This window comes from Rhinatrema bivittatum, chromosome 3 (assembly GCF_901001135.1).
Source record: "Rhinatrema bivittatum chromosome 3, aRhiBiv1.1, whole genome shotgun sequence".
Classification (NCBI taxonomy): Eukaryota; Metazoa; Chordata; class Amphibia; order Gymnophiona; family Rhinatrematidae; genus Rhinatrema; species Rhinatrema bivittatum.
The window spans coordinates 321,909,271-321,921,864 of NC_042617.1; the positions used below are offsets into that span (position 1 = coordinate 321,909,271).

Below are 12,594 nucleotides of genomic sequence, written 5' to 3' on the forward strand. Positions count from 1 at the left end.
CATTTCCTTTTAATTTAAGCAGCACCTCTGCAAATCAGTACTAATTATCTTTTGGGGGATCAGTACTATGGTAAGTGGAATGCGGAAGGCTTGCTCATCTCTGTATGAGATTATATCGCTGATCTGTCTTCAGGCAGATTAACTTCATGCCAGTTCCTAACCGTGTCTGACTTCTGAGACCGATCTATTTAACATAACAAAGACAGTCATGTTCATCTCGCTGGACGATTTAAACCTTTCAGAACTCTATAGTATATATGTTAGAATCAAAGTAACCAGGGGATCTCAAGACTGCGCCGTCATCACTATTAAACCTGTGCCTGCTAAAGTAGGGTATCGTTTCTCTTAACTTTTATTGGCTAACATCCAAGCGCAGAAACCGCACTAAGAGCTGAGGACTTTCCCTTGGCAGTTATAACAGTGGGCTGAAGACCGGGGAAACCAAGACTCACACCCACCACAGACACTCCCTGGGACATTGGGCAAGTCACTTTATCTCTCACCTGGATTGTAAGCTTTTTTGGGAAGGGGCTTATTGTACGTAGATTTTAAGTATCAAGAAAGCTGTAAGCTATCTTGAACATTCTTTGGAAAGGTGGGATAAAAATCCAAATTTATTATTAGCAATATACCACCTGTTGGGAAGACAGAACAGGTTGGACAGAACAAGAAACCAGATGTTAGCAGATTACTTCACATTGGTTATGTACACAGAAAAACCCTCAGCAAATATATAATGTGACCCCAAATTATAAATAGAAATAAGCAAGACAAAAACTGAGCTGTTGTGTATGTCATCCTTACCCCTTCCCCTCCTGCTCTCTGCAAGATAGGAGGGGAGCCTCATGAGAGGCTTCTAGGAAAAGTAAAACGTCATGGGATAGGTGGCGATGTCCTTTCATGGATTGTAAACTGGCTAAAAGACAGGAAACAGAGAGTAGGATTAAATGGGCAATTTTCTCAGTGGAAGGGAGTGGACAGTGGAGTGCCTCAGGGATCTGTATTGGGACCCTTACTTTTCAATATATTTATAAATGATCTGGAAAGAAATACGACGAGTGAGATAATCAAATTTGCAGATGACACAAAATTGTTCAGAGTAGTTAAATCACAAGCAGATTGTGATAAATTGCAGGAAGACCTTGTGAGACTGGAAAATTGGGTATCCAAATGGCAGATGAAATTTAATGTGGATAAGTGCAAGGTGATGCATATAGGGAAAAATAACCCATGCTATAATTACACAATGTTGGGTTCCATATTAGGTGCTACAACCCAAGAAAGAGATCTAGGTATCATAGTGGATAACACATTGAAATCGTCGGTACAGTGTGCTGCGGCAGTCAAAAAAGCAAACAGAATGTTGGGAATTATTAGAAAGGGAATGGTGAATAAAACGGAAAATGTCATAATGCCTCTGTATCGCTCCATGGTGAGACCGCACCTTGAATACTGTGTACGATTCTGGTCGCCGCATCTCAAAAAAGATATAATTGCGATGGAGAAGGTACAGAGAAGGGCTACCAAAATGATAAGGGGAATGGAACAGCTCCCCTATGAGGAAAGACTAAAGAGGTTAGGACTTTTCAGCTTGGAGAAGAGACGACTGAGGGGGGATATGATAGAGATGTTTAAAATTATGAGAGGTCTAGAACGGGTAGATGTGAATCGGTTATTTACTCTTTCGGATAGTAGAAAGACTAGGGGGCACTCCATGAAGTTAGCATGGGGCACATTTAAAACTAATTGGAGAAAGTCCTTTTTTACTCTTTTACTCAACGCACAATTAAACTCTGGAATTTGTTGCCAGAGGATGTGGTTAGTGCAGTTAGTATAGCTGTGTTTAAAAAAGGATTGGATAAGTTCTTGGAGGAGAAGTCCATTACCTGCTATTAAGTTCACTTAGAGAATAGCCACTGCCATTAGCAATGGTAACATGGAATAGACTTAGTTTTTGGGTACTTGCCAGGTTCTTATGGCCTGGATTGGCCACTGTTGGAAACAGGATGCTGGGCTTGATGGACCCTTGGTCTGACCCAGTATGGCATTTTCTTATGTTCTTATGTTCTTAGGGGCTGGATTAAGGAGTAAAGTAGATCTTCCTCTCTGTCCATTCTAGCTTCATCCCCACACTTCCTGTTCCCTGGAGGAGCTGGAGCAGGAAGCAGAAGGCTGTTTTCCTGCTTGAGATTTGGGGCACTGGCCAGTTGAGCAGTGCTTCCTAAACATTTAGCTAATGTGATTACATTTTAGCACGTGAAAATTCACATGATCCCAAAAAATGACCAAAACAAATTAACAAGGATATGACCTCCTCCAACAATATTTCCTCCTCACCCTCCCCACACTGTAGCTTACCCCTCTCTCAGCCTCTACCCCCTCTAGAGGACCTTCTCTTGCAACCACTGCTCATCTGCTCCTTTCACATCCTCAGTCCATCCATTCTTTCACCTGCTCCAGCTGTTTTTGCATCCCTCCTGCTGATTCTCTCACCTCAAGCCCTTCTTAAAACCCCCAACTGATCCTATCATCCCCTCCCTCTCACCCCATCCTCATTCCTCTTCACTCATCCATCCCCTCTCACCTCACAGCCTCACCTCATCCCCTTCAACCCTTCTGTTACATTACACCCAGCTGATCCCATCTCACCTCCCTCCTCCTCTTACATCCCCCAGTTGATCTTCTGTCATGCCCCTCTCTTCCACCCCTCCACAGCCAATTCTTCACCACCTTATCCAACCCTCATATCCCTCCCTTCAAATAGCCCCTCCTCCAAAGATCCTCCTGGCCAGGCTCAGCGGCAGCATTTTCCTTTCGCCCCTGGACCCAAGGTGAATGACAACTGGTAGGAAGAGACTACAGGCTGATGACAGGGACATTTTTCTCTTAGGAAGGTTCAGTAGTCCGTGAGGAGAGAGTAGTAGTGGCAATTTCCACTGACCTTTGCCCACTCAGCCCCTCCTCCCATCATGGCAGGAGCAGCATTACTAATGAAAGTCAGCATGGGACCTGCGGACTAGTGCAAGCTCATAGGCCCTGCAGCAGCCCTGGTCCCTCCTTGTGCAATGCTTCCTATTACCAGAGAAGCTCATGCAATGGCAGTGCCAGTGCAAGGCCTGCAAGTGCATGCTGACTTCCACTACTAATTCTGCTGACACCTGAAGAGCACTGCCATTTGAAGCATTTGTGAGCGCCGCTGAATGTTGTGTGACCCCCCCTTTTGGGGTCCCAACCTACAGTTATGGAAGCCCTGCACTGGAATCATCAGTGCAAAGAAAAAAAAAAGACAAATGCCTTGCTGGGTCAGACCAAGATCCATCGAGCTCGGCACCCTGTCTCTGATAATGGCCAGTCTTGGTCGCATCAACCCAGCAGACACCAAAAAGTAGGTCTGTTTCTTGTTGCTCTCTCCCAGGCATGGCGATGGCTTTTCCTTCAGGTTGTAAGCAAGCCCTTCTTGTTTACTCAGCTCCAGTTTATCAGTGACTGAAGGGAAGTGCCCCAGTTCCTCACTCCAGCAATCTGCTGGCTCAAGGCCAGCCAGAGAGGGAAGGGGGCGGGGGGGGTTTGCCCTTGAAATAATTCAGCAATGTGAAACCAGCAGATTACAGGACAGGGTTTCACCCAGGGAAGATCCTGCCAGACAAACTTGATTGAAGTGGAAGATCTGGGAGGTGCAGGAGACATTGCCTGTCTGGACTTCATAAGGTTTTTGACACTGTTTTGCACAGAAGACTGGAAAGCAAGCTGGACAGCGTGGGAGAAGGCTCAAAGTTGTACATCAGGTATGGAGATAGACTTAAAGATCTAAACATGTACATCCTGCAGAAAAGGCGAGATAGGATAGAGACATTCAAATATCTCAAAGGTTTGATGCACATGAGGTGAGTCTTCCAGAACGAGGGGTCATGGGATGAGGATGAAAGGGGGCAGACACAGGAGTAATCTTAGGAAATATTTCTTTACAGAGAGGGTGCTGGATGTGTGGAACAACCTCCCAGTGGAGGTGGTGGAGACAAGGAGATTATCTGAAAGCATGGGTTAAACACAGTAGATCTCTGAGGGAGTGGTAGGCATAACAATGTTGGGCAGACTGAATGGGTCATCAGGTCTTTGCTGTAGCAAGCATGCCCCCCACCACACACACACACACACACGTACGTTAACCGGTAGGGACGCAGATTGGCATGCACCACTCTTGGAGATCTGCGGTTAGTTTTATGCCATAAATTAAATTCTCATTCTGGGCCAAGCACTTTGAAAGGCTGCAAACTCATGGATTGTGGACAAAGAGCATTCATTAGCTAGGAGGGTGCCACTCTCTTCTACATCAGTGGTTTTCAAAAAAATTTTTTCTTGGGACCCAGTGAAGAAAAACAACTTTTCCCATAAAAATGAAGGGTAATATTTGCTAACCATAACCATTTCATGTCATGTAATAACTACATTTTGAGATTATTTGTAAACTGATTTGAATAAAATATAAATGATTTAAAGAAATCAGGTTGTTCCACTTACATTAAACATGATGGGTGAGCCTGCCTGTTCTGATCTCTTTCCAGTCTGGATCAAAAGATGAAACTACGGTTCCCTCTTCAGGATTAGGACTGCTTCTCTGACACTTTCTCTGGTTCACAGCGCACTCTCGCCCCCTTCCCCACCCACCATATTTCATTTTCTCATCCCACCCCCAGCCAGTGCTCACTCTCACCCCAGCCAGTGCTCACTCACCCCACCCCAGCCAGTGTTCACTCTCATACCCCCCCAGCCAGTGCTCGCTATCTCACCCCGCAGCCCTATTGCTCATATTGACTCCCACCCAGACGACATTGTTCACTCTCACATCTCACTTTTATTTATTGATATTATTCCATCATTTACCAAGACCCCTACCCCTCCTACTGCACAGGCTTCCAGTTATTAAGGAAACATGAGGGGTGAGGTCACTAAATGGCCTGTGAGCGTGCGCTGGCTCACAGGCCCTAGGTTTGCATCTTTAAATTGCGGGTAAGGAAAGTATCCGGGTGGGCAGAAGTGGGGCCTCAGTGCAGGAAAAGGTGATTCTCCGCAATACAGACACAGGAATGGGGCTGTGACCCAGTTATTTCTGTGCCGCAACCCAGCACACTGATTCCCACCTCCAGGTTCGACAAACACCGTTCTAGAGAACAGGGTCCATTAACAATTATGTAGCCGGATAAGCCTCAGGGGTCTCCGCTTCTGAGAAGAGGCAACACGGAACGGGCTTTATTTCTTTTGGGTCTGCCAGGCACTTCCAAGCGACCTGAACTAGCCACTCTTGGAGGCAGGATGCTGGACTCGCTGGCCCGTTGGTCTGACTCAGCTTGGCGCTACTTATGTTCTTGTGAGATTGCATAGTTTCTGATACTGCAGCCTCTAGGGTTTTTCCACAAAATTATGTAACTGAAAAGACGCCAATGTGTGTAAATACTGTTTAATGTATTGTGCGTCAGGAGACCGTGGTAATAAACACATGGCACATTGATTTATAACTTGCTGCTGTAGCCAGACTAGTCCCCGCTCGTATCTTAGCCCCACTGCACACTCACGATGAACGGTTTTCAGACAGCCGCTCACCCAAGTAAATGGCTTTTTAAAATTACTCTCCCTATTCCTCCAAAGTGCTGCAAATCCATCTTCAATGGAAGAATTGAGCAACTGGCAGTTTGCTTTAAAACATCTTAGAATGATGGCTGTGAAACCTCAACAAACCTTTCCTGCCCATGGGCTTTCTATAGAGAAAAGTCTGAAACCCCTTGACCGCTTTAGTAATTAAGACGTCCAGAAAGTAAGCCTGCACCAGATCCTTATGCTTTAGTGAATTTCAATTAAGGTGCGTATCCTGGGAATCCAGTCACTTTCGAAAATATTCTAATATATCAAGATTCCTTTTCCCATGTCATCAATAATCCTTTTCCTCACTAAAGTACGTTCCCCAGAAATGTTTCATCTAAGCTATCTGTCTTCAAAATCACTGTGGTAGAGATTAGCCGCATCCATGCCTTTGCTACTGCCCTGGCAGTACCCTAATTTGCTGATTTAAGAAAAAAAAGAAAAAGTCAGACGAGACACAGTTTACTACCTCGGCAAAATCTGTCGAGCTGAATAGGTGCCTTACTGCAGGGATATTTGTGTATCAGGATTCCTTGTCAAATGTCACAAGAATTAGAGATGTAGCGTCTAGCTGAAGGCATTCTGAAAGAGTCATCTCCTCCATGTAGGGACCGCAAACTTAGGACTAATGGCTTTAATAATTTATCTGCATTCAGACAGTGAATCCGAAATAGATTCCTTTCCCGAGACCGCATCTCTCCCGTGTGATTCTGTAGTGTCTCGTGAATTTAAGGAAGAAGATAAATCGCAGGACGCTTGGAAATCTTCTGTTTAGTTCGGAGGATTACCTGGGCCTGGAATATGGGCTGTGGCACCTTCGTTTTTGGATAGTTTTAATGTGCTTGCTCGCCTGCTGAATGGGCCTGCCGGTCTGACTTCATGTGCTGATTGTGCAGTGTGGGGAGGTGGGAACTTCAGACCGCCCCCTGCTTTACCTGATTTTCAAAGGGAAGGCACAATCCCTCTCTGAAAATTGCCACGGGTGCAAAAACTACCTGTGCACTTTTGCACCCCTGCTTTTTGTGCAGGGAAAAATTGTTTTGAAAAATCGTGCACGTAGGTTTGAAAAATCCCGTTTTGTGTATGTTGTTTTCCAATCTTGCCCAAAACAGGCTCCCAGGAATGCTTCCCCATGCACCATGAAATGCCACTTGTACTTTTCTCCAGACTCTGTGAGGACATCAGGACTTATCCTGTGTTCTCTCTTTAATAAACCTGCATTCAGTGCATTCCTCAGGAGAAAGGAGGAGGAGGAGGGAGGAAGGCTTGCAGCAGGAGCAGTGGATGGGGTATGTGGGAGGATCTCCTATCACACAAGCACTTCCCACTGCTGACACTATCTCAAATGAAAAAGATAAATCAAATTCAAAACAAAAACTGTAGGAGTCCAACTCCATTTATTATAGTGATAGTCATGATATTATCGATGGCTAGTAAAATTGAGTATCAAAAATTTTATAGATGAGTTATTTGTGTTATATCAAACATTAAGGGCCTGCTTCTGTATCTATGGGGAAAAAAACTTTGAGACAAGGCCCTAAATGTGTTTGAGGGGGCAGAGCAGTATTTGATTTCAAATTCCCCACAGTGGAAGTTATTTTAAAACAGCGTTGTTGTCAGTTATCAGATGTGCTTCAGTTTTGGACATATGACATTTCTGGGCTACCAAGTGAGTTCTAATCATTTTTTAGTTCTAACTATGGGTAGTCCTGTTCATCTATAACTTCTCAATTCTAGTTGTTCTTGCACCATGAATTGTACAGAAAGTAAATTTTAAATATCTTAAAAAGCTGTAAGCAGGATCTCTGGTCGCCTGCAGCCCTGGGAAGGGCTACAAAATCTCCAGCCCTTGCCACAGAATCCCTTGTTCTCCATGGATGTGCCACGTAAGACCGGGTGCCAAGTCAAACCAAAAGTGGCAGTGGGTGCGGCTCGCACAGCTCTCTCTCTCTCTCTCTCTCTCTCTCTCTCTCTCATCACTGCTAAGCCTGTCCTGGCTTGCTGGTAGTACAACACCTCAGGCTGCAGCCTCCTCCTCTGCTGCTAAGAGCAAAAATGTACGAGTTGAATAGTATTCAAATCCCATCTAAAACCCCACCTTTTTGAGGCTGCTTTTAAATTTTAAACCAGGGGTGGGGAGCCTTTTGTAAATGAAGGACATCATTAGCAATGAGATGTTTATAGTTTCTCACAGGACAAGCAGGATGGTTGTCCTCACAAATGGGTGACATCGAGGATGGAGCCCACCACGGAAAACTTCTGTCAAAGTTTAAACAGAACTTTGACTGGCCCCTACTGGGCATGCCCAGCAAGGCACTGACCCTGCAGCCAGCAGGGGTCTCCCTTCAGTCTTCTTTTTTCCGCGCAGCAGTTGCCACGCGGTGAAAGGAGCTCTCTTACCACGTTCCTGACAGGAATTCGGTATTTTTCTTTCCGAAGAAAATTTGCCCCTCAGGGGTCTCCCTTCGACAAATTTTTGTCACCTCCGCGGAAACCGGTAAGTTTTTTGCCTTTTTTCTTCGACTACCGTCGAATTTGGCCCTCGAGGCCTGTTGGCAATTACCGAGCCTGCGACTAAATTTGGCCTTAAGCCATGGCGACGGGGTTCCGTCGATGCCCGGATTGTACCCGGACTATGTCAATCACAGACCCCCATAGGGTTTGTGTTTTGTGTTTGGGTAGTGAGCATGATGTCCTGACTTGCACCAAATGTGCCCTAATGACACCTAAGGGTCGCAAAGCCAGGATGGAGAAGATGGGGCTCCTCTTCCATGCACCCACCCCAAACGCCATCGATAGCATCGACGTCATCGGAACCGGCACCGTCGAAGTTGCACCACCATCGTCAACCCTCCGGTGACCGTCCACCATCGATGACTTCTCGGCCGTCGACTCCTGTCCCCTCCCCGGATGGGCGAGGAGACCGGAAGGACAAGCATCGCCATCGACGGCACAAGTCTCGGCCTGTCGAGGATCCACAGTCATCGACCTCTGAACAAGCCGAGCCACCGACTAAGAGGCCTCGATCAGACTTGGCACCGTCCACGTCTCGTTCGCAGGCATCGAGGAAACCCTCACCCTCTCGGGGTGTGGGAGCCGTGATCCCACCGGTTACGGTGGTCCCTCCGGCTCTGCCTCAGCCTCCCTCTCCCGTCGAGCCGGGTATTGTTACCCCTGGTCTCCGGGCAGAACTGGACCGGCTGGTCCAGGAGGCCATCGAGAAAGCGATGCAAAGATTCCAACCTCCATTGGCACCGTCTCCGGCACCGATTCCGGCACCACCACCGGCATCGACCCCGGCACAGACTCCGCCACCGAGGAAGGAACCGACCACCGAACCTTTGGTGGAAGCGCTGGCACCGCTACTACAACGTATGGAGGCACTTGTACATGCCCTCCCATCGATAATTCCAGTAGCACCGACAGCGCCATCGTCTCCGACTGGATTTTCATCGGCGGGAGAAACACCGTTCCTGATTCCCCCTTCCGGGGTGGTCCCATCGGTGCCTTCTCGTATATCTCCACCGATTTATCCTTTGGCTCCATCGGTTCCAAGACCGGCACCAACTCCATCGGCAGCACCGAAACCCTCGATGCCGTTCCCAGTACCGATTGTACCACCGGTTCCTCCAAGGTTTCCTTCGATGCCTTCGGATCCTCAACCAGGTCCATCGGGGCTTCAACCCCCAAGTGATCCCTATGATACCTGGGGTGATGATACATCTTCTGACACAGATTTACCATCACCGCCTTCTCCTACAGAGAGTAGAAAAAGATCTCCTCCAGAGGATCTCTCCTTTATTAATTTTGTAAAGGAGATGTCCGAAATTGTACCTTTTCAGCTGCAATCTGAGACCGATGACAGACACCAGATGATGGAACTGCTTCAATTATTGGACGCTCCAAAAATCATCGCTTCCATCCCCATTCACCAGGTGTTTCTCGATCTCTTAAAGAAAAACTGGGAATCTCCTTCATCTGTATCACCAGTTAACAAGAAGGCTGACTCCACATACCTCGTCCAGTCAGCACCAGGCTTTCAAAAGCCTCAACTGGATCATCGCTCTGTTGTGGTGGAGTCCGCACAAAGAAAAGCCAAGCGTCTCAAGCCACACTCCTCCACTCCGCCGGTCAAGGACAATAAATTCCTAGACAGTGTGGGACGGAAAGTGTACCATGGAGCTATGCTGATTTCTCGCATAGCCTCATATCAACTCTACATGACGCAATATAACAGAGCCATCCTTAAACAGATGCAAGATTTTGCTGACACATTACCTGACCAATACCAGCCACAGCTTCAGGCCCTTCTTAACAAAGGGTTTGAAGCGGGGAAGCACGAGATCAGAACGGCTTATGACATCTTCGATGCCTCCACAAAGGTTTCAGCTACTGCCATCTCGGCCAGACGTTGGGCTTGGTTAAAGTCATCCAACCTTCGCCCAGAGGTCCAGGATCGTTTAGCGGATTTACCCTGCTTAGGGGACAATTTGTTTGGAGAACAAATTCAGCAAATAGTAGCTGAATTGAAAGATCACCACGAGACGTTGAAACAACTTTCTTCTGTTCCGTCTGAGGTTTCCTCCAAACAACCACTTAAGAAGGACTCTAAGAAGTCGTTCTTTCGGCCACGCCGTTACTACCCTCCATCGGCCAGGCCTCGTCCAGCTCGATCCTCTACTAGGCCTCAGCCGCGTCAGCCTAGGAAACAAAGGCCTACTGTAGCCCCTCCTCCTGGGCCTGCGGTTGGCCTTTGACTCCCCTGTAGGGAACACATGCCAAACCCCTCTTCCAGACATTCCTGTAGGAGGTCGACTGTACCATTTTCTACAACCTTGGTTGCAGATCACCTCAGATCAGTGGGTGCTAACAATTATCGCACAGGGTTACCACCTCAACTTCATAACTCTTCCGGCAAACTCCCCGCCTCTTCAAGCGTGGAGTCTATCCACCCATTTGGCTCAATTACAACAGGAAGTGTCTCTTCTGCAATCAAATGCTATAGAACCCGTTCCTCCCTCTCAATGAGGCAAGGGATTCTATTCCAGATACTTCCTAATACCAAAGAAATCAGGGGGACTACGTCCCATTTTGGACCTTCGAGCCCTCAACAAATACCTTCAAAAAGAGAAGTTCAAAATGGTAACCCTAGGCGCGCTGCTCCCTCTGCTACAAAGAGGGGATTGGCTGTGCTCTCTCGACCTCAAGGACGCTTATACCCACATTGCGATCACACAATCCCATCGCAAATATCTGCGGTTTCTCGTAGGCCACGACCATTATCAATACCGTGTCCTACCTTTCGGTCTGGCTTCTGCCCCACGAGTCTTTACCAAATGTCTCGTAGTGGTAGCAGCATTCTTAAGGAAGGAAGGTGTCCACGTCTACCCCTACCTGGACGATTGGCTAATCAGGGCCTCCACCCAACAGATTGCTCAATCCTCCCTAAAATTGACAATTCACTCACTCCTTTCCTTAGGGTTTCTTGTCAATTACGAGAAATCCTGCTTGGTCCCATCTCAGACCTTATCCTTCATTGGGGCAGACTTGGACACCTTACAGGCAAAAGCCTACCTTCCTCTTCAGAGGGTCCACACCCTAATGTCCCTGGCTCGCCAGCTCCAGTCTCAGAACACTGCCACGGCTTGCCAGTTCCTCATTCTCCTAGGACACATGGCATCCTCGGTTCAAGTCACTCCCATGACCCGACTAGCCATGAGAGTAACACAATGGACTCTACGACACCAATGGATTCAAGCTTTTCAGCCTCTGTCCTCCATAGTCACAGTCACACAAGCGCTGCGCCTATCCTTAACCTGGTGGACGACTCAGGTCAACCTCCTTCAGGGCTTACCTTTTCTTCCACCGGATCCGCAAGTAATCCTAACCACCGACGCTTCTCACATCGGTTGGGGAGCCCATGTGGACGACTTTCAAACCCAAGGGTTATGGTCCAAAGAGGAAGCCGAACACCAGATCAATTTCCTGGAACTTTGAGCAATCCGCTATGCGCTCCGCACTTTCAAAGATCATCTCTTTCATCAGATAATCTTAATCCAGACGGACAACCAAGTGGCCATGTGGTACATAAACAAGCAGGGAGGCACAGGCTCCTTCCTTCTGTGTCAGGAAGCTGCGCAGATCTGGGCGGAAGCCCTCTCCCACTCCATGTACCTCAGGGCCACTTACCTGCCGGGAGTAGACAATGTATTGGCAGACCAGCTGAGCCGTGTCTTCCACCCACACGAGTGGTCACTCGATCCTCTGGTAGCGACCTCTCTGTTTCACAAGTGGGGTTCTCCCCGCATAGACCTCTTTGCGTCCCCTCAGAACCACAAAGTGGACGATTACTGCTCTCTCATTCGGAGCCAGCACTCTCGGCCGAGGGATGCATTCTCCCTCAAGTGGACAACCGGTCTGCTCTATGCATTCCCTCCACTCCCTCTTGTGTCAAAGACTCTCGTGAAGCTACGCCAGGACGGAGGAACCATGATCCTGATAGCACCTTACTGGCCACGCCAAGTATGGTTTCCAATACTCCAGGATCTCTCCATCCGCAGGCACATTCTTCTGGGAAAGGACCCGCATCTGCTCACTCAAAACGACGGATGCCTCCTCCATCCCAACCTCCAAGCCTTGTCCCTGACGGCATGGATGTTGAAAGGTTAGTCCTTCAACCATTTAACCTTTCAGATTCCGTTTTCTCGGGTCCTGATAGCTTCACGAAAGCCTTCCACAAGAAAGTCTTACTCATACAAATGGAAAAGGTACACATCATGGTGCACTTCTCAGTCCCTTGATCCCCTTTCCTGTCCAATCTCCAAATTCTTGGACTATTTATGGCATCTCTCTGAATCAGGTCTTAAAACCTCTTCTATCAGAATGCATGTCAGTGCGGTAGCCGCCTTCCATAAGGGTATTGGGGGTAATCCTATTTCAGTGCAACCCCTAGTAACACGC

The 12,594-nt window shown here is 47.7% G+C and overlaps 1 protein-coding gene and 1 long non-coding RNA gene across 3 annotated transcripts in view; one reads left to right on the forward strand and one right to left on the reverse strand.

Moving 5' to 3' along the window:
• Positions 1–12,594, forward strand: part of WASF1 (WASP family member 1) — a 271,816-nt gene that overhangs the window by 185,747 nt on the left and 73,475 nt on the right.
• The window catches only part of LOC115087747, a 66,601-nt gene that overhangs the window by 31,558 nt on the left and 22,449 nt on the right, over positions 1–12,594 (reverse strand). The gene's annotated exons all lie outside the window — the stretch shown is intronic.